The sequence below is a fragment of the Microplitis mediator genome, chromosome 6 (assembly GCF_029852145.1).
Source record: "Microplitis mediator isolate UGA2020A chromosome 6, iyMicMedi2.1, whole genome shotgun sequence".
NCBI classification, from domain to species: domain Eukaryota; kingdom Metazoa; phylum Arthropoda; class Insecta; order Hymenoptera; family Braconidae; genus Microplitis; species Microplitis mediator.
This window is the reverse complement of record NC_079974.1, coordinates 21,539,030-21,566,603: the sequence shown is the minus strand read 5'-3', so window position 1 is coordinate 21,566,603 and position 27,574 is coordinate 21,539,030. Positions and strand designations below refer to the sequence as shown.

At 28.6% G+C, this 27,574-nt stretch overlaps 2 protein-coding genes across 3 annotated transcripts in view; one reads left to right on the top strand and one right to left on the bottom strand.

The window, feature by feature from the left end:
* The window catches only part of LOC130670210 (uncharacterized), a 51,125-nt gene extending 35,688 nt beyond the window's left edge, over positions 1-15,437 (bottom strand). Inside the window, exon 1 of one of the 2 annotated variants that reach the window (XM_057473488.1) lies at positions 15,059-15,437. The gene's annotated coding sequence lies outside the window, so the exon portion shown is untranslated. Of the gene's footprint in view, positions 1-2,851; positions 3,002-15,058 lie in introns of those variants that run through there. The other variant, XM_057473489.1, reaches the window with a different exon arrangement.
* LOC130670211 (apoptosis-stimulating of p53 protein 2) overlaps positions 5,312-27,574 on the top strand; it is a 119,089-nt gene continuing 96,826 nt past the window's right edge. The window contains exon 1 of the mRNA XM_057473493.1: positions 5,312-5,455. The gene's annotated coding sequence lies outside the window, so the exon portion shown is untranslated. The remainder of the gene's footprint in view (positions 5,456-27,574) is intronic.

Below are 27,574 nucleotides of genomic sequence, written 5' to 3'. Positions count from 1 at the left end.
CAAAATTACTTCACTGGAAAAACAAACTCCCGATTTACTCCGTATGTAGAGTGATTTTTTTTAAACATCAGAATTCCAGTGACGAAGTGAATTCGGATTTAAATATAATCCGAATTCACTCCCGATTTATTCCAGTGTACGGTTCTAAAAGTTTCTTATTTCATTTATATATTTATAATTATTCATATGTAATGCAATTAATTATTTGCTATGGATAATGATTGATGGGTTTGTAAAAGGTATTGTGTAAATTTTTTAGCCACAATTAAAATTTTAATTTCACAACAAATAGGCGTCGTAGCGCGACGAGTACCGCAAAAAAAAGGAAGAAAAAAACATTTATGCATTTTTACGCGTGAAAAATGTTATGTAAGTATAGAAGAATAATAATTATGATAATAAGAATAGATTATGATATTTAAATTTATTAATAATGCGTTTGGTCAGGATGTGAATCCGGGGTTGCGAAAATCTAAGCTAATGTATTAATTTATATTTTTTGCTCAATACTATATTTATTAATTTTTTATATATACTTAATCTTTTATCACTGATATCTATAATTAGACACAAAGTAATTGAGTAATTTTGAGTATCTAAGGAAATATTGTTCAATTAAAAAAGTTATTTTGAAATTACTGCGTCCTTTTATGACTGGGTCGTCTTATAATTATTAAAAATGTATATAAAAAATTTAGCTTTGTAATATTTTAGCAGGGCAACATGAGCCTGCAATAAAATAATTTAATATCTCGTATTATATTGCAATTTATATTAAAACCATAAATTTATGTTTGAAATAAAATGCCTGCAGTAGTCAGCGACTTGGCAAATTTCTTAATAAAAAATTACTCATATTTATAATAACTTATTATTTTTTTTCTCAACCATATGAGTAATGACTGGACTAAAATTAAATGTCGATTAAAAAATGTTTTAGATGCATTGAATTTCGAATAATTATTTAATTAAGTACAAGAAATTGTGAGTGTGATTGTAGCAGACATCAGATAAATTTAAAATTACAAATAAATATAGTAAATAATTTAAAAATAATATTTATAAAAAAATGCACTTATTAATTTTTAAATTTTTTAAATGCGCATTTTTTTTAAATTTTTTTTTATCAATTATTTACTCTATTTATTAATAGTTTTAAATTTGTCGGATGTCTACTACATTCACACTCATGAGAAATTTTGTATTAAAAAAAAAAAATGTTAATCTAGATGAACAAAAAATCGAATTCTAGTTCAATAAAAAAATTATTTAAATTCTTAAGCAATTTGAATTTTTTTTTGTTAAAAAAAAAGTTAAATTATAGATGATTTGATAACAGACTAAAAAAGTAAAGCAATTTTTTTTAAAACTTGAATTTACATTTAATTATAAGCTGCGTAAGATCGCGTTTTGGCATTTGGTTAATATCAGTAGGCGAGGCAAAAACCGTAAATTAGCATAGGAATAGGCTGTTTGAAAAGAATATTTTTAAAATAAGTACCGCGAATAATGAGTGTGGTGTCATCAGTCGAAATAATATTATTTTTATTTTTATATTTATATATTATTATCTTATTTCATAAGACACATAATGTCAATGTATGTTAAATGCAAGACGAGTCTTCGTCTACTTTTTAAATGTAACATACACATATTTCTCTTCACCTCTTTATAAATACATGCAACCGTACACATATTATCCATATGTATAATATGTATTTATTTATTACGTAACACCACAAATTTATATATATATTCTTGCATAGTGATCATATAATAAATGTTATCCACAGGACACCGACGTCTATGATTTATCTCGTTCTTTTTTACGTAATCAAGTCGAGACCGTCTTCAACAAACGACTTTACCAGATACCAGACTGACTATGACTCTAACACGCGTGTCCACAAGCAAACAAATCTTTTATGATCTTCATTATACATAATAGTAAAATTAGCGGACATCTCACAATTTTTAAAACTTTAAAATTATAAATTAAATTGTTTTTAAAACAAAAATAAAAAAATACATGTTCAGAGAATTCAAAATTCAGTACATGCATTTTTTTTTAATTTTATTAATTTGATGATTTAATTTTTTTATATGTAATTAAAAAATTGTCGTATGTCTGCTATATATGATAATAAAAATGATACTGAAGTTAGCAGACGTCTAATAATTTTTGGATTTTTTTTGACGATAAAACATAAAAAAAAAATATTTGAAAAAGTTGCACCTGTAGTTTTTAAAATTTTCTACATGTGCATATTTTTATTTTATTTTTTCGCAATTGATTTGTTGAAATACGAAAATTCAAAAATTTTTAAATGTCTGCTAACTTCAGGATCATCAATAAAATATGATCCTGAAGTTAGCAGATAATTAAAAATTTTCGGATTTTATTTTGAACAATTAATTTTGAAGAAAAAAAAAAAACTGAAAAAATACACATGTAGAAAATTTAAAAAACTACAGGTGCAATTTGTTTAAATATTTTTTTTTTTATAATTTATCGTCTTTTAAAAATCCAAAAATTATTAGACGTCGGCTAACTTCAGTATTATCAATAAAATTAGCAGACACTTAATAATATTTTGATTTTTTTGAAACGATAAATAAAAAAAAACATTTTGAAAAATTGCACGTATAGTTTAATAAATTTTCTACACGTGCATTTTTTTAGAAAAATTTTTTTTATTATTCATCTATTAAAAAAATTTATTTAAATTTCAAATGTCTGCAAACTTTACTGTCATCTGCTACATTTACACTCATTCGTTATACAAAGACGCGATATAACTGCAGTATATCAAGCCCTAGCATTAAATATTAAATATTAAATGGTACTTACATTAGTAAATATCACCGATTAATATAACTGATATGAGTTACTTTTAAAAGTCGCACATGTTGAGTACAAGTATATTTTCTTAGTCGCTGCGTAACGGAAATCAGACTGGTTCCCATGCTGGAGGAATTTCTTTGATACCAGTATATAACTTCCAGCTTTGCTACAACTCCATAGTCGTGTTGTCATGTTTATTTATTTATATTCATTTTTCAGTATTCAGAATTAAATATCAGCCACCAACAAGTAACTCTTAACTGCTGACTATAGTAACGGAAACTGTTCCGATTGCGAGTCAACAGGAATATTTATGACAAATTTTAAATCTTTATATTAGCCATTTAAATGTCGCGGTTTATTGATTTTTAATTTACTGAGAATTATTGATATTGCGATACACGATTTTAAATAATTACATCCTTTTTGTTCGTATCGAGACTCAAGACTCGAGCATGAGAAAATTTTTCGCCTACAATCTATCGCGCAATTTAAATATTCGAATCGTTTGTAATCGACTTAAGTGTTTTAAATCGATTGTATGTTTTATCTCGACTGATGCGCGCACGACCTTTATAACCTTTGAGCCAGATAATTTTTAAATTATTTTTGTTATGAAATTTAATTGCAGCAATTAAATTTATATCTACTTCACTTTCGGTATAATTATATATATGTATAAATGTAGTATGTATATATGTATATAATTATTGGTAATTAATGCGTGGAAATAATTTTTTGTTTAAACATTGACGCGAGTGAGAAGAAACTGAAGTAAACTGCAGCTGACTGACTTGCTCTAGAATCGAGTTATGGAAATCGAAGATCGAACTGTTTTTAAAAATGACGCCGCGACTTTTTTTTTTTTTGATTTGTTTATAATTTAAATTATTTTATTATTTCACTTGATGTTGAACATTATCGTGAAAAGTAAATTAATGAAATTAATTTTACGCATAAATTTTAAACAATTAATTTTTTTATTATTCTAAAATTTCTAAATTTTTAAATATTTTTTGGCGGGTTTGGGGGGACGCGCATGTGCCCCGAATTCGGCAGTTAATCAAAATGGCGATTGTGCGTAACAAAGGGAGAAGCTCTGCTCGTATTCTGTGTTGATTAATCGGTTATTAATATTATATATAATTGAAAATATGACAAAGTGATCTCATTAAGTGAAAATTAATAGTTTTAATAAAGTATTCAATTGTGTTGAGTGCAGTGTCAGTGTACGGTTTTAAATTTTTCACGAGAATTAAATCGGAAGCCAACTGGCATTTTTCTTTGTTTAAAAAATTTAATAACGACGGCAGTTTTTAGTATTGGAATTTTTTTTTTGTAGTTGATTTTTTTTTTGTGATAGTAAACGCAGCGTCCGACATTTTTTTTTTTTTAAATAAATTAATTCAATATCAGTGGTGACAAAATTTTTAGTGCACACGAAAGACTCCAATATCTGTGAGCAAATTTTAAAATACTTTTTTTTTTTTTTTTATAAAATCGAAAAATTTTCAGCATCTTTTATGTTCAGTTTTATTTTAAAAATAATTTTAATTTATTAATTAATCAATAATTAATATTTTCGGTCATTAATAATACAAAAAAGTGATTTAAATGAAAATAAATAATTAATTTTTAAAAAATATATTTGTGTTGAGTGTAGAGTCAGTGTGGTGTCAGTGTAGTGTCAGTGTAGAGTCAGTGTAGTGTTTTTTAAATTTTAGTGGTGTAATTTTTTTCTACAATCTGATACTGTATCAAATACTCAGTAAAGTCTTGATATATTTAAATCCATCCGTGTTTATTGAATAATTTTTTAACTAAGCCTTGATATATTTAAATATAACTGTGTCAATTTTTTAATAATTAAAATAAAAAACATAGATGATTTAAACACATCAATGATATGATAGATCCAGGAGCAACAGCACCAACCTCGCATCGGTAAATATTTAATTTCATAATTATCTTTCTAAAAGGAATTAATTTATTCAATGATCCTGAATGATACTAGTCAGTCGGCACCTGATAATTTTGATTTTTTTAAAAACGATAAATTATCAAAAAAAAAATATTCAAAAAAATTCCACTTACAACTTTTTCAATTTTCTACATGCGCATATTTTTAGGTTTTTTTTGTCGTTCATTTTAAAAAAAAAAAATCGAAAAATTGTTGATTTTCTGGTAACTTTCGGATCACGATTTTGAAGTTAGCAGACAATTATCAATTTTGGATTTTTTTTAACAAATCAATTAAAAAAAAAAAAAAAAATATGCACATGTAGAAAATTAAAAAGTCGTAGGTGGAATTTTTCAAAAAATTTTTTTTTGTAATTGATCGTTTCTAAAAAAATCCAAAAATATCAGACCTCGGTTAACTTCAGTATCATTCTATTTAAATCAGTGCATAATGTATATATTTTTTATTGCAGTGTGATTTAACGATTTATCATGGTTATAAAAACATAAACCTTATAATCAGGTCATATATTTAAAGTGTTTTTGTGCAAAGTACATTCAAGTGAAAGTACTGAAGACGTATTTCAACTGAATGAACATGGAGCTGCAAGCTGAGGCCTCAGCGAGTCGCCAGCTGATTTTTCTCCACCGGTGAGTGCAGAAATCTTATCTAATAATTGATAAAAAAAAACTAAACCTCTATGTAATGACAAATGATACTCTACTCAAGTATACTTTAACCACCGATACGTGATTATAGAAGCTCGTTCATCTCTATTCTATTCTCTACTCTCCATATCAGTTAAAAGCCTAGTCATATATGCCTATACATTATATAGAAGATAAAATTAATCGTTTAAAGAGAGTAGTTTAACATATAAGTCGTCGAACGAGCTATTATTCACGCTCCGTTTACCGCAGGTCAATCTAATATCGCTCATAAAACCAGCACATGCTACATACTCCGTACTCTATATATATATATACGTTATACTTTATGCTAAATTCATATCTGCAGCTTATCTAAAACAGGAAATGATTGTAAGTTATAGGAAATTAGCAAAACTCGTAAAGCAGGACTCGAAATAAAAATATATATTCATGTTAAATTTTATAAGTCATTGACCTTTTAGGAATTTAATTATCTATGCAGGTTCTAAGACTTAATAAGAGTAATTAAAAATATATAACGCAATTCCAGTTCATTACTAGGCACCAGATATTTTATTTGAATTAAAATATTTTTATTCGAATTATTAAATATTTTAAATTTCTGACTAACTCAGTTTAGCAAATATCTAACTACATATATGTATATATATATATGTAGTTCCAGTAGATAGACTCCGATTAGTCGAGTATGTGAAGAAAAGTTGGCCAGAGCAATTAATATAAGTGCGTTTCAGCAGCATACTAGAATTACCAGCATATCAGTAAGAGCATAAGCACCAGCAGTAGCAGCATCATCTGATGGAAAGCGTGCTTACGCGCAAACAAGACAGGCACACTTTTTATGTATGTTACTACACGCTAAAATCCGTCGTTGCGTGAACTCATCCTTGACTTGTGTAGCTTAAACACATATTATCATATTGAGGTAAAAGTTTATGGTTTTAAATGGAAATTAAACTTTTAATATTTCTCTGCCATTGTCTCGGTCTCTCGTATCTTAAACTCCATCTCCATCTTTATATCCATTTTTTAGTGACTATTTTTAAATCTCGAGCGTAGTTTTATGGGAATTTAAATTTATTTTATGAGAAATGAGCTAAAGATCATTGATATTTTTGTTCCAATTCAGTATCTTATGGAGAAAGAAGTAGCCATTTTGAAAGGTGGATATTGAGCAATTGATAGTCAGTTCGTGAGCAGTCTTTGGCTACTGTATATATTATTAAAGTGTAATTAAATGGTAATTTTTTTTTTAATATATATATTTAAACCTGATACATCTTTAATAATTAGTCAGTTAATTAAATTACTAAAGTTTTTAATTTTAAAAAAATTATTTTACCGCAACATTTATTTATAACAAAGTACGAGCAGATGATTAATATACATATGTAATGTATATGAGAAAAAAATGATATGATAGATGAGATTTGATGATTTGAAAGATAAAAAGTAAACTTGCGTCATGAGTACACTCTAACAAGAAGCGTAACTTATTTGTTATTTTAAAATACGCGTAATTTAATCCTAAAACACAATATCTGGTTACACATACCGATAAAAAATAAATAAAATAAAATAGTAACGGTCGAAGGTAATCCCGTAGATCGGATTGATCATGTCGTGTATCGTGATTCCGTCAGAATTGCCATATGTATGATAGCATTGCTATTGCGTTAATGGTTTGAGTTGTATTGAGTTAAGTAGTAAAGTAACACGACTGGATATAAGACCGATGAGTGGACTGGAGACCGGAGAATGGAGACGGTAGCGTATTTTGGTGTGGGTTTTAAAAAAAAATAGACATCAGAGTACTGTATAGTAAAGGTCGTTGGTTTCTTTGATAGTGTGTCGCGATTGTATAGCGAGAATTCGAACCGGTCAGGTATTTTTCCAACTTTTTTTCATCCTGGACCGGTTGACAGTCTGCACTCCAATGAGGTCACATTCGGTCATTTATTTTTTAATTTTATTTTTATTTTTAACTTTACTCGGTACTTATTTTGTTTTTATTAAAGGACACTTGAGACCAGAAGCTTTGGGGGCTCATCTGTCTTATTTAGTCTTTAAATCTTCGGAAATGGGACATTGATGCCGATTTTATTTTATCGAGGATGAATTGGCCCGGAGTATTAAGTCTTAAATGAATGCGTATTGCGATTAAACGCAGACGAAGGCGAATAAGTAAAAAAAAATATATGTATGTATATATATTTATATATGAAAAGAAAGAGGTACGAAACCGTTAGCCGATCGAGAGTCTCAACTGGTGGATACGCCCGTCTTTTATACATCTGTACAGACTTTAAGTCATGTATAGCTGCGTCTCCTTTTCCTTCACTTTACTTCATATATATACCTCATATATACATACATATATACATTAAACTTGTTGTTGTTGGTTGCTGTTGTTGGAATTCCGGATTAACGATGACTACTATACGAAAAAGCGGTCAACGTGGTATGGTGGTTTCATTAAACGCATGTTTAGTTGAGAATCGCTGATGGTTTAGTTGTGTGTTACGCCATGGCGTTAAAAGTGTGTCAATAGGAGAGCAAATGTGTCCGAATGCTCGTGATGGACAATTGGGGCCATCGATTAATTTATTTATTATATTATGTTATACTACTTATTATTATTTTTTTTTTTCACGGTAAAAATACCTTGGAAGTTGTTAATTATTAACGGAATGATACTAATGAAAGTAGCTCGTTTGAATGGACGGTTTTTTAAACTTTTATGTTATGAGTTAAACTTGTTAACAATTCTTTAAGATTGTTAAGCGGTTTTTTGTAACGATCGGCTAGATTTTTTGTACCCGTAATTTTACTGGCTAACGATCGTTATGATTTTCTAATTTTTATTACTCTTTTAAATTTTTTTTCGCTTATAAATCTAATGGCGTGATAAAATATTATTTTTACGGTTTAGGAAAAAATAAATTGTTTTTTTCTGTTATACTTTTTACAAGATTTTATGAAAATTTATCGGTACAAAATTACGCTCGGCAAAAAAAATTAATGTGTTAATTTAGACGAAAGTTAGAAATTACCTCGGCTTATATAATTCCACTGTTACAATTTTTTATTACTTATAAGTCATAACCATTTTTCCTCAAATTTTTTCTCTGTCCATTAAAAAAAAGTTTTATTTTATCCGAGCTAATAAAAATAATTTTCTATTTTTAATTTTAGTTTGTTTCGCTAAAAACAAAATTACTATTCAAACAACGTAAAAAATAATAAAATGTAACCAAACAGGCTCGATCATGTCGAAGGTTAAAAGGAATTTTTTCATCTTTATAGTCCATCTTTTATTTTTTTATCTAGACAACTTAAAAATTTTATGTACCTGAAGATCGGAATGTTTTTCGCGGAACGAAAATATACAAATAAAATGAATAACAAAATATCAGAACTAGATTTTAAAAATTTTTCGCACAGGTGCTCGTATGTTAGCCGAAAATTGCAGCCACCCCCAATCACCCCTTCGTTGCGCGAAAAATGCTCTGATCTTCAGGTGAACAAAATCTTAGCGTCTTTTATCTCCCCTCGATTCTCGTCTGGCAAAAAATAAAAAAAAAAGTAAAGTAGGCAGGTGAGGAAGACGATGTCTCGTCAGATGATAATGATGATGATGTGACTATTCGTGACTCGTGTTATTTGAACCTTCGGACAAGTGACCTTAAACAGACGAGAGTGGAAACTACTCACTCATCTCATCTATTATTACGCGAGCTTATGTATCGTATATATTATTATTATTTTTATTATCCTTTATATTGCAGCGGTTGTAACTCTCAGGCTTGCGGCTCTGTTTATAGTTACTCTATCTCCATACATCCATATATACACCAACAAATATATAAGCATATACTTAGTCTCAGATGTTAGTTATGTTGTATTACATTAGTATACATCAGAGTACAAAAGGTTACTGGGTCCCAGCTTGCGTAAATTTTCATTTCTCTTACAGATTTATAATGAATATGGCAAATCATCCATTACACAGACGGCAATATTTCATTTTTTTACAATTTGCGGTAAATATCAAGGACACTTAGAAATATTCGATCCTTGTATAGCAATAGAATAAAATCGCTAAAGTAATTATTTAAAAAAAAAATATAAAAGAGTAAATGAAATAAACGAATTACAAGAAGTTAAATCCAAGATGGCGCGCTACTTCCTATCGCACGATTCCTCTAGTTCTTCAGCCTTAAAGAGATTTTCTTCCTCTACCTTATGCTCATCTTCGCGAACGCGGCTTTACTTGTTTCGTAGAAACGTTTCTCGCTTCCTGTATCGCCACTAAAGTGTATTACGTTTCTTTTTTACTTTACTTACTCTTTATTTTATAACTTTTTTTTTTACCGATTCTTTATAAGATCAAGAATTTGCGCTATCTCTATAAATTCTTCCAAGTTTTTTTTTTTATACTATTTTCAATAATTAATCGCGATATTTAAATATCGTAATCAATAATCGATAAAATAGATTTAAATTTGCATTTCACTCCAGTCTCTAGGGCTTTCGAAACCTATTATTATTTTATTTAATTAAATAAACTACAACAAACGATTATTGAATTTGCTTTGAATTATTTGTTCGTAATAAAGTCTGCGATAAAAATAAAAATAAAATATTTAAGTATTGCATCGTATAATAGAGAGCGTATTTATATTTTTTTAGTGGCTTTGTATTGGCAACAATTGTCTGTCATTAATTCCCATGGATAATGATAGGGTCATTTTTAAAAATATATACACCAAAAATCTATACTAGGGTAGAGAAAAGAAAGCAGCCGGCTGCCTTGTGATTTTTTTTTAACTCCGAATCTTAAATTTCGGTTTAAAACATGAGAGAACTGGTTTTCGCGTGATTTGCCGCGAGGCTGGATAAAACTAGTCGCGATTTAATGCGATGACCATCCGACCCATGGACAAAGAAATCGAGACAAAGAATGAAATGGAAAAAAACGATTTTTTTATTATTCTTATCTGAACTATTAAATGAAATATAACTTAATAAAACGGTTGACATTTTTTAACATTCCGAAGAGATCCCTTTCTATCACGTTCATTTTCTTCTCTTATTATAGCTGCGTTGTTATTCAGACCAAGGCGAAATGGCAAAAGACAAAGGACAAATACATGCATATTTTTAAATTTATATATATGACTTACATTACTATTTACTTTCTACAAAACAATCTAATCATCAGTCTCGTATATATTCGCTGATGCTTTCACGATTGTCTTTTTGTTCCCATGCTCCTGACTTTTCTTGCATTACATTAGAGATAGTATAAAATTTGCGCTTGGCCTTCGTGCCTTCGAGCCTTCGAGCCTTCGAGCCATTACAAATAAATATATATAACAATTATTATAACAATAGTACTAATAAGCAAATACTATCAAATAGATCTTTATTAATATTTAACGTGTAGAAAATTAACCATTTTACCTCTGATAATTATCAAGTTTATTCTCAGTCTCGATTTCTTTATTCATGCACAGAAAAAAAATGACCTGAAAATCGGAACGTTTTTCGCGGAACGAAAATAAAAAATTAACATGAAAAGTAAAAAAAATTACTGGATCTAGATTTCTAAAATGTTTCACATGTCAACCGGCAATTGCAGCCACCGCCAATCACTTCTGAAGTCACTTTTAAGCAGTCAAATCACATAAATTTTTTCATTTTCGTTGTGCGAAAAACGTTCTGATCTTCAGACGCATAAAAAAAAAGGACTTCTTGGAGCAAAAGATTCTTACTCGCCCCAAGAAAATTTTTATTTGACGTAAAAAATTTTTTGTATTATGAATTGGAAACTGAAGTTTTCGTGGGGCGAGAAAAAAATTTCTTGCGTCAAGAAATTCTTTTTTTCTGTGAATATTTTTATTAAGTAAAATTTATTTAAACTTTTCGTTTGAAAAGAAAAAAATTTGTTTTTTATTTTTAAAAATTAGAGAGTAATTTTGTGAAAATAAAAGTAAACTGACATGACACACTCAATACCTATAAAAGAGTAAAGTTAAGTTGAATTTTCTGAGGCGTCCAACCAGCGAAATCGTCCAATTACATTGCGTGCACATCTTTTATATTTATATATATATATATATAGATGCACAGCACAACGGGCGAAAGTGGTTCCACGCGAATAAAATCCATTTCACAGTGGTATCAAGCCACAATGTAATATAAAACCAAATTATACCTTCAATAATAATAATAATAACAATAATATACCGTGGTAAATTATATATTTTCTTACTCTCTATTGTGTTACTGTTGATAATAAAAGATAATATTCATTTTTTGGGTATTAAATTATATTTTTAGTCTCCACTTAATGTTTATACCCCAAGACTTCAATTTTTAAAATTACCGCGAAATTTATGCTAATGCGCGGATCAATTTTTTTTAAGATAAAAATAGTTTAAAAATTTTACAGGCAATTTTTAACAAATTTTTTATCGTTAACTCGTTCGTAATTAAATGTACTAGTGGTTAATTGGTATGTTGTAAAAATTATCGGTATCAAATTTAAATTTTCCCGCCATTTAAAATCACACCGTCGACATTATTACTAAAAATATGAAATATTTTTTAATGGCGTACTGAAGCCCATTTTCACACGACAAGTTGATATAAAAATTATCTCCTTGTAGGTAAATTTTTTTATTGAGTTTTTTTTATGAGTACGAAACGCAATTGAGATAAGAACCACAGAAGTGTCGGTAGAAATGCGATAGGTTAAAAGAAGGCAATGATACTGTTTTATAAAAGTGCATGAGGATGACGAGTAAGTAAATATACGTAAAAAAAAAAATACAATTTAAATAAATAAAATAATATAAAAGGATAAGGTGAAACTTTGCTGAGGTTTATCAGTATCTTTTGGACCACAAAGTCTTGCATTTCGTCACCACAAATACTTGACTTCCTCTTCTTCATTATTTTTTATCTCCAACTCTTATGTGTTCTGTGGTCGTTAGTACCTTGACGGAATTAAAATCATCTAACATTCAACTTATTTATTCAAATTATTTATATTTTTTAAAAACAACTTTGCTGTTTTATAAATTCAAATTAACTTTACTAATTGATTTATTTAATTATAAATGTCAATTGCTAATTAATCAATGCCTCATCGATTATTAATGGCCTATTACATTCGCTTTGTGTGTTGTCTGTATATAATTATCCCTGGTCATCAAATTTATTACGTTATCTATTAAATTGTCTGTCAGTATATTGTTGACCACAACAAATTTATTTTTATTTATTATTCGTGACAAAATTTATTTTATTTTCATTAGAAAACATAAAAAATATTTTTTTTTTTTTTAAATTAAAGTTTATTGCCAATCATAACTTATTTATGTAATTGTTAAATAACGTAATGATTATTTTTTCTATTATAATATTTATTTAACAATTGTTAAATATAATTATTTTATTACGGTCTATAACAAATTTAACGCTCTATTGATTAGTGTACAAACGTTCCGTTCCAATAACTATTTATAAAATATAGATAAATATTTAGATTATTTTGAAATCAAACGATTTTTAAGTTTTAAAAAAATATTACAGATTTCCCGAGTCAAAAAACAATTTCTAGTTTAATTCTCTTATGCCTCAATTCCTTTGATGTTTTATTTGCCTCCTAGAAAGTTACTCTGGTACTCAAAATCCTCAATGAGAACTACGAGGTCTACATGCAAATAATTTATCGATTTTGAATTGCAACTAAGGCCTCAAAATCCTCAACGAATGAAAAGTTATACTTCGGATTTTGAAAAATTTTAGATAGAAAAGGAAGGGGAGAGAATACGTCGAATGAGATTTTTGAGGTTCAAATGGGGATAAAATTATTCCTGTATGTTTTGAGTATTTTGAGCCTCTAATCCAGATCATGTTATTCCAGTTTAGTCCTCAAAGTGGTAAAATTGGTCGTAACTAAACTACGATAACTTTCTATACTGTTGTCAGTCTCAAAATTCTAAATTGATCCTCAAAAACCTCATTGCGAACTTTGAGACTTAAATCCGAATTTGTTTTTTGACTCGGGTGACTTTATGTACACAGAAAAAAATAATTTCTGGGCGCAAGAATTTTTTTGTATTATAAATTGAACACAAAAATTTTCTTGGGACGAGAAAAAATTTATTGACTCAAAAAATTTTTTTTTGCTCTGAGAAAATTAATTCTCGCCGTAAGAAAATTTCTGATTTCAATTCATAATACAAAAAATTTCTTGGGCTGGGAAAAAATTTTCCTGGGGCGAGTAAAAAATTCTTGTGCCAAGAAATCCTTTTTTTCTGTGTAAAAAATAAATTTTATTTAATTTCTTTGCTGTTAGACTTGAATTGTCTATGAATTAAGTAATTGCGTTGAATGAAAAAAAATAGAAAGTTTATAATAGAAAAAATGAAACTGAATTAGCTTTGAAAAATAAATTCAAGATCATATGCATAAATGATAATAATAACTTAGGGGTTAATTATCAGAGGGTCGTATACGTGATAAACAGAGATTAGATTTTAACCGGACCGTTAGATTCTAAGAGAGATGTTTAATGGAACGCGAGCGGATAAATGTTCCGTGGCGCAGAAAAGGCGGCCACCTGTTCGCTCAAAACTCTTCTGCTGACCGTCTATATTTTTATTTTTTATTTATATTATAATAATAATCTTTATGTTAAATCGTACGCAAATAATGATAAAAGGTCGTCGCGGATCTTGCGTTGAAATTTAAAAAATTTATTATTACTTGTCTGTAAATATTTTTCTCATCGTAAAAGGATCGAAAAGTTTTACCAGAGAATAGATTTTAGATCAACCATCCGTAAATTGTAATAATGTTACAGGTTATATTGTTTTGTTAGTGGAAAATATTGAAATTAAAATTTACTCAACCGAGAAGTTGCCTTTTTTATTTTTATTTAATCTGGAGCAAATTTTTATTTAATTTTTCTTTTAAAACAAAATTTTATTTTTTTATTGTCAGATACTTTTTCTGCTCTTTTTATTGGCCTTGTACTCCAGAAGGCTCGTCTACCACCTGTTTAAAAAGTTTTTATTTTTTTTCAATGCAACTTTTTAGTTCGCGACAGAGAATACACGAGGAATGGAAATAAACGGATAAAAAATTAAAAATAAACGAGGGATTTTTTAAAAAAAGAACTGATTAATTAAACGTTTTATGTAGATGTAAATGTAGACCAGGTCCCGCGAGAAAACGAAAGCTCACGAAAGGCTTAATATTGCAGAATCAGTAACGTTTTCGTAATCTTTCCCTGTCTCATACACATATATATACAAAACAATATACTCACTCGTAATCCTTGGACATGGCAAAAATTAAAGAGTAGCTAAAGCCTTAACCCAATAAAAATATCAACTTTTCTCCTCATTTTCATATTAAACTTAAAAAAATTTTCATTTAAAAAAAAAATTATCTATAATTTGAAATATTAAAAAAATAAAAATGAGTTAAATTTATGTGTTAATAAATAAATCATAGGAATTTAATAATAAATAATGAATTTATAATTTTTTATAATGCACTCACCTTTATCGGACTTTCTACTCCATCAGAAGTATCCAGAATTTCACTTGACACTTTTATATTTATTTACTATAAATTATTTAAAATTTATTATTTATATAATAATAATATATAAATTATAGATAATTTTAAATCATCACATTGTATTATATAATTAGATTCTTTTATAAATCACAAGCACTCCTTACACCTTTCACAATTGCACAGTGTACTTTTTCTTATTGCAATCGGTTTGTTTTTTTTATTTTATTCGGAGTTGAAAAATCGTGGCACGGAATTATTTTTTAAAAATTTTCGGTTTTTTTTAGTTTAAATTTAAAAAAATTAAGTCAGTACCCTGGGGTACGAGATATCGAGAACCATCCGAGTCGAGCGCTGTCGACGAAGTGAGAGGTCTAGCGGCACTCGTGAGTGCGCCAGTGACGTCACCACCTGACTCCTCTCTTTCTTGTGCTATTCCATACATACTACCCAAGTAAAGTACAAGTACAAGTACTGTATATAATACCATGTTATATATATTTATATATATGTACATATATAAAGGTATGGTGATGCATGTGTGCAAAAGTCTCCTTTTGCAAGAAAGGTGTCCTGCCTCCTCCAGCAATTCCCCACTATTTTTTTTTATTTATTTATATCTTTAGTTTATTTTTTTAAAATACCATTTATATAAATATATAATCAATACATAATTAATTTCTTATATCTAACAATAAATTACTTCAGAAATAATTAATAAAATTTATTTTTATTTTGGCGCGAAAAAATTTACGAATTCAAATTTTCTTTAATTGGAAAATTAACAGGAATGAAATTATTAATTTTCATTTTTTAAATTAATTTCGCGGGCTTTTTTAATAGCGGCAATGGGTAAAAAAAAGTTAATGGAAAATTTGAGTAAAAAAAAATTGTGATATTTATTGGAGTTCAATGAATTTTTTTTGAATATTTTAGTAAACATGAAATGGAAAAAAAATTAAATCGATCAATTGATTGATCATCGAACTTTTACTAAATTTTTTGTCAATAGAAATGAAATGGAAATTTTTTCGAGATAAAAAGAAAATAAATAATTTAATTATTATTATAAAACAGTTGAATTTAGTACAATTAGATTGACTAATTTAAAATGGAATTTTTGTGGTATGTAAGAATTACATCCAAGTGGTGTTACTGGTGTTGTTGCACGAGTCTCTTGTGTATAGATATATAAATGTATATAAATGATACGAGTTCCTCCATAAAGACGGAGGAGAGTCGCGTACAGAGAACACTTTCACGTGGAGGCTGCGCCAGTAAATATCATGGCCATATTTTCTATCCGCCTCCTCCTACTCCTTCTTCATCTTTATTCTTGACTTCTTACTCTCCAGCTTCTCTCTATCTGATTCTTTTCATTCCTTTCGTTTTGCGAGCATTCTAAGATCATTCCTCTCTCATCCGCGAGATAACTAAAAATAAACTCACTTTATACTATAAATAAGACAAACATTAAGACAACAAACATTTTATTCATTTAAATTAACTGTCGTTATTAAATTAATATCAAATCCTCAGTGTAATTTTATTTTCTTTAAAAAAAAAAACAAAAACAAAAAACATAGCGAGTAAAAAACTTTAAAAATTAGTGTTTGAAATCATAATCCGGAACCTGAGTGTATGTCAATATGGGGAATTTATAATTTTTTTACGATAACAGAATGGCAGGAAAGGAATTTCACAATGATTACACTATAATACTGTTTAATTGTAAATAGATATCAATTAAAAAAAAAAAATGATTTGAATCATTTTAAATTAAATTGAATGAGAAAATAATATATAAGTAGTTCGGTGCTCGCCACTAGATCGCGCCCACCTCTTGTGGTGTCCCTGGTAAGAAACTTATTTCAGAGTTTTTATATTCCGAACTTGAAGCATTAATGGGACGAGTTTGTCGCTGTTAACTCATTCTCTTACGCTCACTGATATATTTCATAGTGACTCCTTTATGAGCTCTATAGGTAATCAATTTAATTTCATGCTTGGTTATAATAAACTCGTAATTATCTTTACTAAATGTTTTATAGTTTCTAAGATTTGTTTTGTTGGTGGATTATAAAATTTAGTTAAATCAACCAAATATATGATCGGCAATGGGGAATCAAATCATTGTGTTGTCGTAACTAAAATTTAGTTGTCGGAAAAAAATTTTTTTCTCAGTGTAAAGTTTATAACCCGATAATGTCATCAATATTTATTCTCTAAGGAAATGTTTTAATTAATGTCGTCATTCTTTTTCCATCATAAATAATTCGGTAAATGCACAGGGATGGAGAGTTCTGGTGTCCATTTCTTACAATGATCGTAGCCCAATCTATTCGCACTAAATCTTTTACCTCATTTCGGGCATACATATGATATGTCAGAGCAATTTCGCTCATGGGTAGAAATGTGTCTGATTCTAGCAAATGGAAAACGACATTTCTTGCAATACAGACGACCATCACCATGCTCTACTATACGGATTTTTATTTGGCTGGCTCTCATGTCTGTATTTCATGCTCACTACAATAGTCACAGCTTTATTAGGACCAAATCCTTGGATTCAATCAGCCTTTGCCGACTATCTCTGTACCGCGATAAAAAACTTACTTGTTGTTCGTTGCTGTCGCCATGTTCAATGGAAGTTGACGTAAAGTTTTGTCTTTGAAAAAAAGACTGTTTTTATAATAAAACAATACGTGTACAGATATAAACCACGTTTTTTGTTCACAAAGAAACAATTAAGGTAAATGTCCCAATACCGGAACGATTTGATAATCATTATATTATATTTTGACTCGTACGCGATGAAATTAAATAAAACTTTCTTTATTTAAAACCTTAATCTTTTAGTTACAAAATAGGATATAAAATAGATTTTAGAATATATCCGAAATACGAAAAAAAAATGTTAAGTATAGCAATAGTCTCGGATTCATGACTTTTTCATGTCTTTTAATGGTTTTGCTAAGAAATCAGTCAATGATCTTAAGCTTATAGAAAATGTATAGAATTACTTACCCTTAGCTAGGCCTTATTACCCGCCGGTACCTTACATCAGTTCTGTTTAAGAATAAAAAAACGTAAAAGACTTGCTTTCCTTGATCTTTTGATGCATAAATGGTTCAGAATCGTTTCAATTAGTGCTTTTCTATAAGAATTTTTCCACATTTCTGAATTAAATTAATGACATTAACATATTGTTAATATACATACCCATATATTGTGGGCAAACAAAACGAATAATATATTATTTCGTCGCATGGCGTGTGTCCTGAATAAATTACATGCGGTAACCTTCAAACTTTTAAGCCATTGTATATATCTTGTTAGTTTATATTATTTATTTTTCAACGGTCGTTGAATTAAATTACATCCTTACATCATTTACTATTATCATTCGAGTTATTTCCATTAAAATCCAAAGTTAAAAGTTTAATATTTTATATTTTATTCACGGAAAAAAATAATCTTTTTAAATTACTGTTTGAAATATCAATCAAGTGCTTAAAAGTTCATGTTAGACATTTTTGTATTTTAAATAACGAGTTTTACAATTTGTTAAAGTCATTTGTACACAATAGTTTTTTTAAAGAATCTCGTACACAGAAAACAAGGATACCCTGGCTCAAAAATTTCTATTGCATTCCAGAAGGAAAGGCAAAATTTTCTCTGTAAAAAAATAGTTTTTTGAACTCAGAAAGTTTTTATGTTTCTTCGGGATTGAAAAAAACTCTCTTGGGCCATAGTATTTTTTTTCTGTGTATAATTCATAAATATATGAAATCTATGGTATAATTTTTTATGTATTCGATAGTTGAAATTTTAATTTCAATTTTTTAAGTAATTAGAAATTTTTCCGTGGTGTAAAAAAATTATAAATTGAATTCAAAATCTAAAGTTAGAGAAAAAGTTGAGCTTTTTTCATTTTTAACTTCCTGCTAAGAAAATTCGAAATTTTAAAAAATTCGGAAAGTTAATGGTTTCGATCCAATTTTCGAAAATCGAATTTCTAAGAGATCTTGACCGAGTGTATGTATGTAAATTCTGTAACTTTTGAACGGATGAACCGATTTTGATCGTCAAGGTAGCATTCGACGCGACTAGTCAATATCTAAAAGCCGTAAAAAATTTAATTCGATCGGTAGGGTGCGTTCAGAGATATTCCAAAAATAAAGAGCAATAATTAATTACTGCAATCGTTGTTTCCATTAGAATATTTTACCGCCAAGTAGGTCTATCTTAGCAATTTTTAAATTTTTATGAAACCGGAACACAAACTGAATTTTTAAAAATTTTGTCATTAGTTACTTGTTATGCTGTCGTTAGTAAAGTAAAATTTTTTCGAGTATAGTAAAAAATAATAACATTGAGTGTAAATTCAAAGTCAAGTATGCGTTTATAAATTTCCGGAAGAAATTAAAAGCGAGTGAGTAAATTTACACACATGTACGATAATAAGTAACAGTGGGAAGTAGAGAGAGGAAAAGTATTTTTAAAGTTTATAGAGTGAGATATAAATAGGAAGGGGTTGTTGTTGCTGTTGTGGTGTATATTTATATTTGTAAATGTGCGCATGAAAGAATGGAGTAGAGTAGAGTAGAGAACATACTATAATATAATAGAATATAAAAAAAAAATAATAATAATGAATGCATTCTTGGTATGGTGTTTTTACCGGTATATAAAAAACTGTAATGCAGATATGTGTACACACATAGACATTACTCTCGTGATCTTGAGTGTACTTCGGGTGAAGTCGTGGGACTTTTTCTCACCGTTGTTATACGCAAGATAAGACACACATGTCCACATACACATGCATGCACATATCTATACAATAACAAAAGATCGCGATACACTTAAATTATTTTTCACGTAAGAATTTTAAATAAAAATAAAAAAAATTACTCTGTAATTTAATTAATTATTTCTCGTGTAATTAACGTTTTCACTGCTCTTGGACTTGGTACTCAGTTCCTACTTCATTTCTTATGTTTTCTTTTTAATTTGAATTGTATTTTAATAATACGATCGTAATTATCTTACATTAGTTCACTTTGATTTGTTTTATGTACAGTAAATTTAAAGGAACATGTGTAAAAGTATTATTGCAAATCGATGCAATTATCGAAAGACTTCAGGAAGAGTTTTCTGTTAAAAAATATCAGTATACCGTTATGTTTATCCTATGATTCAGCATCGATCGTAGGTTGACCATCTCACGCCATCAGGTTATAGTCCTCTCATATATTTATATATGTATGTTGTATGTACATATGTGTAGATGTATAGATGTATAATATATGAATCTAAGATGTCTAAGAACTAAATAGAGATGCAAACAAGCTTTGAGTTATCGCACTTAATATTTATGTGCACTCATTAAGTCATTAAGAAATTAAAAACATTTTAATAAAATAACTTATAAAATTTTATTATTTATTAGGGACAACATACTTTTGAATCTGTACCCATTATTAGTTTGAATTTTAAACCTAACAAATTATTTCAGTAAATTTTTTTTTTTTTTCAAAATAAATCTTAATATTAAAGAAAATTTTGCCTCCAAAAATAGAGTTCCGATTTTGAAAAAATTAATTTTATATAAATTTTCCAGTAGTGTTAAATATTTCAATACACAGAAAAAAAAGATTTCTTGGCGCAAAAAATTTTTCTTGTTCCAAGAAAATTTTTACTTGACCCAAGAAATTTTTTGTATTATAAAGTGAAAACAAAACTTTTCTTGGGATAAGAAAAAATTTTCTCGGAACAAGAAAAAAATTTTTTAGACGAGAAAAAAATTCTTAAGCCAAGAAAAATTTTTGTCTTCAATTTATAATACAAAATATTTCTTGCGCCAAGAAATTCTTTTTTTCTGTGTACACAGAAAAAAATCAATTCTCGACTGAAGGTAAATATTCTTGATTCGAGAAAATTTTTTTGGAGACCTAAATTTTCTCAGATAAAGTAGAAATCTTCTCCGACCAAGACGAATTTTTTTTAACTAAGAAAAATCCTCTTGGCTCAAGAAAATCTTGACTTGGTTCCCGAAAACGTTTGTCTTCAAAAGTATTTTCTTGACTCAAGATAACTTTTTTTTCTGTGTAGGCATCATGTAAACGAATACTACAAAAAAAAATAATATATCCTTTGAAAAATATTTAAAAACTGTAATCAACAAAAAAATGATATTGTCAACTCGCGGAATTGATAACTTTACAAAACGGTGATAAATAAATGAATTTTTCGAAACGGTTATCTTTGACAGATAAAGGTGTGTCTAAAAATTTTAAGGATGGATGCGTAATGAATGACATTCGATATGGTACGGCGGACAATATAAGGAAAGACTACATACAACGGATTAAAAAAAAATATAAAGAGTCATAAGTAGTTGTTTAAAAATATAATTCACGCGATTGTTATATATACATATAGCATTCGCATATTGTACAAACATTTAATGAAGAAGGTGGGTGATACGTTTAACGGTATCACTTAAAGTATTCCTATGATGTCAAACCTACGCCATTTCAAACTCGTATTATTACTTTTGGTGCTGGAAATGATAGCCTACAGTCTGCATCAGTGTGGCATTATGTATTTAGCGATTATGACAGATAAATTGCTACTAAATTCACAGTTAGAGTTGCAATAGTGATATTGTATCATTGATACAGTATATTTTTCAAATTTTTCGCTTCATCTCATTCAATATACTTTTGTTCTTAAACAGTTATCCGGAAATATTGAGTCATAAAAATTGTTAAATCAACCGATATATTAAATATTTTAAATAACTAGTTACGGTATATTTCAATGCAGTAATACTACGATTTGGTTATTATTGTGCCTCAGAATTTTCGAGATTGACGTAAATAAAAAACAATAAAAATTCATTCAAAGTATTGCCTACGGAAAAATAATAAGATATACATTTAACGTTTGTATTCAACTCTTTCCTTGTATTTTGCCTTTCGCCGCGACGAATATATAAGAGTCTGAGCGGACTATAAGATTTGTAGAAAATAATTCCGGGTTCATGGCTGTGGGATGTAACAAACAGTCACGCGATTCACTTGATCAAGGAATAATTAAATTTTATTTAGTATAAATCTACGGGTTTCAAATCAGAGAATTTCATTTCATTTATTTTAAATCTCATTCAATTTACTTATCTTAAAGTTCATCTTATAAATTTTAACATTTGATTTATTAGATATTTCAGAGATGTTTATGTTTAGTTTAGATATCAAGGATCGTTATGATTTATCCCATGAATATTTTTTATATTGTGTAATAAAAAGTATAATGTAATGTCATGAAGAAATAGATGATGAATTTTTAGTTAACAGTGTAAGGAAATATAAATCATTTACGTCAATGATGAAATTAGAGATTTTTATATAATGTCATTTTTCATTTTGTTTCGTTGTATACTGGAATTATTCAACAATTTATTACTAATTGCTGGTAAAAAATATTTTGTGAATTCAAAATTTTGTGATCGGAATTAACCATACGTTGGTAAAGTATAAATACATGACTAGCTTTGCCTTAGTCTGATATACAAGCGTGACGCTAACAGCGCCATCTTCTTAGGGTAATAGCAGATTGAAAGTCTTATCTTTATAAGTTCGTTTAATCGGTTCGTCGAGGAAATCGGCTATACTTTCCGCCAATCACAAAACCATCCATACTTACAGCTAACATAATAGTAAATACTATAAATGTCATCTTCTTTAGATAAAAAAAAAATCATTTCTACGGGAATCAATTTACCGATCATTCTGCTCAGTCATTATCTCATTACCTTTTATAAAACTCTTACTTAAGATCCCATCCAATACGATTTCCATATTTTTCTGTTTAATTTGTTGCTAATATATCTTCTGCTTTGTTTAATATTTTTCCACTCGAATCTTTTTCAATTGAAAAGACAGTACTTGACCTGACTCCAATTCAATTTAGTTTTTATTCAAATTTCAATATTCAGGCTTTGATTCAAAATATATACAAAAAAATCACTCGGAATCAAACATCAAACGCAAGTACCTCCATAATTTATAAGTATCTTGCTCAAACTCAGCAAAACAAAAACTTTCCAGCTTCAATATCGTCCTCTGCATAATAAAATCTCTAGTATTTCATCGATATTCACCACTTATCAATAACTCTTCATTTCTCAATGAATATATTTTCGTAGTTGATTCAAAAATTTTAAGGTCAAAATATTTAACTAGTATTTAAGCGGCACAAAATAAAGTCATTAGCTTCATATTTAATTTAAATTAACAATTAATACTTGTCGATATCTTGTTAAATTCAATTTAACAAAAATCTAACGATTTCTTTAGCTGTGCTTACTGCAAATATTATTCGCGAATTTAACTGAATTATTTACTTTATCGAAAATTTTTTGGATTCAAAAAATATTTGTTGAAAAGACAAAAAGAAATTAAATTTCTCGGAATAAGTACTATTCTTTTAACGCAAGAATTTTTGTATGCTCCAACTGAGAAAAAAAAGTTGATTAAACCAAGAGAAAAATTTCTTGGGAGAAAAATATACACTAGAGAATGGAGGAGTAGTCGGTATTAGACAACGGCAATGGGAGTAGTTCGGTGCTCGCCACTAGATAGCGCCTACCATTTGTAGTGTCCCTGGTAAGAAACTTATTTCAAAAGTATTATATTCTATCGTGAGAGCAATTCTGGCACCTGTACTATTCTAGTATACGACTGAGTAACAAGTACCTCTCTGGATGGTCAACATTTTTTAAATTTAATTTTTCTCTAAGTTTGCAAACACTTTTTATCAAAATTCCGTAGCACCACTATTTTAAAACCATAATAAAATTAAATTTAATCTACAAATCTCAAAACTAAAAATTAATACCCAGGAAAATTGGTAAGTGGTACTAAGCATACGACTCATTTAAAGAAAAGAACAGTTTTTCGTTGCACGTACGTTTGCAACTTCAGAGACATAAATGATTTAACATTGTAATGGAGATGAAGCTCCGGGAAGGCACAGAATTAGTGTTTTGGCCGTTGCTTTTCTATTCGGCGTGGTTTCCACTTGCCGCCTAATACCAGGTCTCGATATACGTTGTTCCGAAAAAAACGAAAAACATTTGTTAAAAAAACAAAATCACCAAAACCAAATAATTTTGATGGAAATTGACTTTTTTGTCTAACAAAAAATAAATTTACTTGTATTAAAAACAGAATAAATTCTTCTTCTCGAACAAATGCAGTATTTTGTCTCTCTGAGTTTGTGCTGATGACGCCAAATATTACAGGCTTGTTATGAACAAGGTGCACCTTTTTGAATGTTTGTCTATTCTTACAAAGAAATCTTGTTACTGTAGCTGCATGGTGTAGGGACAATAGAATAACTTTAAATGAAACCAAATGTAAGGTGATTACATTCAGCAGATCTCGTTGCCCGTTAGTTTTTCCGTATGACATTGAGCGTGTTCAGCCGATGAAAGTTCTTAGTAGTCTGAGTAAGTTACTCAGCCTAAAAGAAATTTTGGTCTGTTTGTCTGAGTGCAGTGTGTTTTCGGCCTGGACACGCTGTTAGCTCTTACTATAGATTATGATCGTAATGCTCCTTATACACATTATTTTCTTCCATTTTTAAGTTACTTAACTAATGCAAATTTTACAGAAAGCATACATGTACAGATTTGCACTTTACTAATTATTATTGTTTACTTTAGTGGTTTACGCGGTAAAATGTATACTAAGTAAAATGGCGGCCAGAAAAAAGTTAGTTAGTATCTGTAAAGTGTCCAGACCGAAAACTTAGTTCAGTGCGCTGAGTAACTTACTCAGACTACTAAGAACTTTCATCGGCTGAACACGCTCATTAACGGATTTCTAATTGAGCGGGTAATTCAAAAATTTCTTTTACCTAAAAAAATATTTCTTTATTCAATTTCTATATTTTTTTCTCATATATATAAAACCCGACTTGACCCTAAAACTTTAAACAAAAAACTTTTTTTTTAAAACCTCTGCATGACATTCAATTGAAGTTAAATGAAGAGCGAAGATTGAGGGACGTGGATTAAATTGCGGCTAGTACACTTTGTCTGTATGTCTCTCTCTTTATATATATGTATATATACAGAAGTAGCATTACATATATAGTACATAGTCACAGCATGTGATGGTTGCTTTCTGGGAAGCATCGTAACTGCTCTCGTTAACTGAATTTGGCGAGGGGTCCAAATTAAATTAGTAGACGATTCTTGGGTTATTCACAGCTACCACACTTCATTTTACACCGACACAATTGACACCGTAATAATATATGACATTAACTTCCCTTCATAAAACATAAATAAATTATTTTTATAATTTCATTTCATCTATAAATCTTGTAAATTAATTACCAGTAAAAAATCACATCTTTTCCTCCCTTTCCTCTAAAAATATATTAGCAAGACTTAAACGTTCAAATTAACATTCATTACTATCCATTTAAAATCGGGATTTACAAAGGAAAAAAAATCTAAAAGTATAGACTGGGAATTTTAAATATCACTGATGACATTACAATTCAATTCCAGTCAATTCAATAGAACGTATAGTTTTAGATTGAGAGATTGAATAACGTATCGTGATGTAAAAAAATATATAATTGAGACGAGAGTTAATACCCCACAATCGCCTCGAGACAACTTCGCAGAGTAGACTTTATACTAGTAACTATTATTCAAATAAATTGTTTTCTCAAACATAAATAGCTTACGAGTCTTTGTAATTCTTATTTTCATATTATATACCTTCTTAATCGATTGTTGCGTAAAGAAAATGCCGTTTAAATTATTTATTCCTTTTTTTAAAAAATTAACTGTACTTGAAAATAAAATTTATCATATATTTACATATCAAAGGTCGGCATAAAAATAATAAGATAATTAAAAAAGTAATTAAATGAGAAAGTTTATTTATTTATTTATTTGTTTTGTACATGTCATATATTATTAATTAAATCTCAAAAGTTTGGGTATGTGAAATGTGAAATAGTTAAAATTGATGACACAAAGTTTTGAATTCGGAGTATGCTTAAGACTTTAGACACTTTAGCTTTCAAATTCGTAAGTTAAGTTTGTGTAGCGTGTGAAGGTAAACCGAGTGCACGACGTCGACGATGACGAGTCTCGAGTTTGATTCTGAAAGACGTTCTCAAGAGGCCAATCGTCAAAAGTATTCCCATGCCACTGAAACCGAGAGTAAAGCTGCTGTTACCACTCAGTTGTCTTTTTGACACTCATCATATATTTAAATGTCTATAGCTATAGACACTATTACATGTGCAGCCGCTTAATAATAAATATTTTAAATAGTTATAAAGTTCATACTTGTATCAAAAACTTTTCATCAATTTTCTATGCCCAAAAAAAATTTTTTTTTATTTAATTAACTGGGAATTTTATATCAAAGGTCACGGGCAGCTTTATTATTTATTTATTTTTATTAAATAGTCTTGTCTAATGAGGTCATTTTTATTAATTATTTATTTACAAATTTTTAAATCAGAAGAAAAAAGAAATTTTTTTATTTTTTTTAGGGCCGTCATATTTTTTATGACAGAAATTATTACTCTGCAATGGGTAATAGGCAATATAACGAAGATAAAATATCATAAGTGGCAGTAATATTTGTAAATTACGCTCACAAAACGTCAACACATTTAGTGACAGTAAATTTTTGTTTTATTTTATTATTCTCAATCTTTTATTTTATTGCCAACTTGCCGTGGTACCATTAAAGTCCAAAAATAATTTTACTGCACAATATTTCAGAAATTTTATAACCCGTTTTCCGTGAAAGAAATTAACTTTTAAAATGTCAGTATCATAATTAAAGCCACGAATAATTCACTCATCAATTCGGCAATAAGTTTAGTAATTTTTGCTCTGCTGGCTTGATAACAATTAAGCGTAATGGATTGAATTATGATAAATCATTGATTAAATTACTAATGAATGGATATCGAGGGTACTTCTAATGCGGTATACGTTATAGATATTGTTATCACTACTTCCGGGTGTCTCTGTTACGTTGAATGCACAACTAACTAGTTTTAGTGAGTATTCAAACCAAAAGTTTGCGCTAACCACACAAACACCCTCAGGATAACTGAAACCTTGTGCTGGTTGTCTATAGATATATAGATATATAGAACTAAATACAGGTATATATTTATAAAAAGATTCGATACCCGAGTTTCCGAGTAAAGCTTTAGTATTACGTAATGCTAAATCGTGTCTTATAAACTTAAACTATCTGAAGATTTAAAACTACGAGCACGTTCTTGCAGAAATAAAATAATTTTAATAATTAGGAATTTCATTTTACTTATTATTTATTTAAATAATTACAATTATTTATTGTAATCCAGTGAATCCACAGAAAAATTATAAGTTACAGAAATTTTTTTTCAAATAATTTGAATTGTTATGTCCGACTT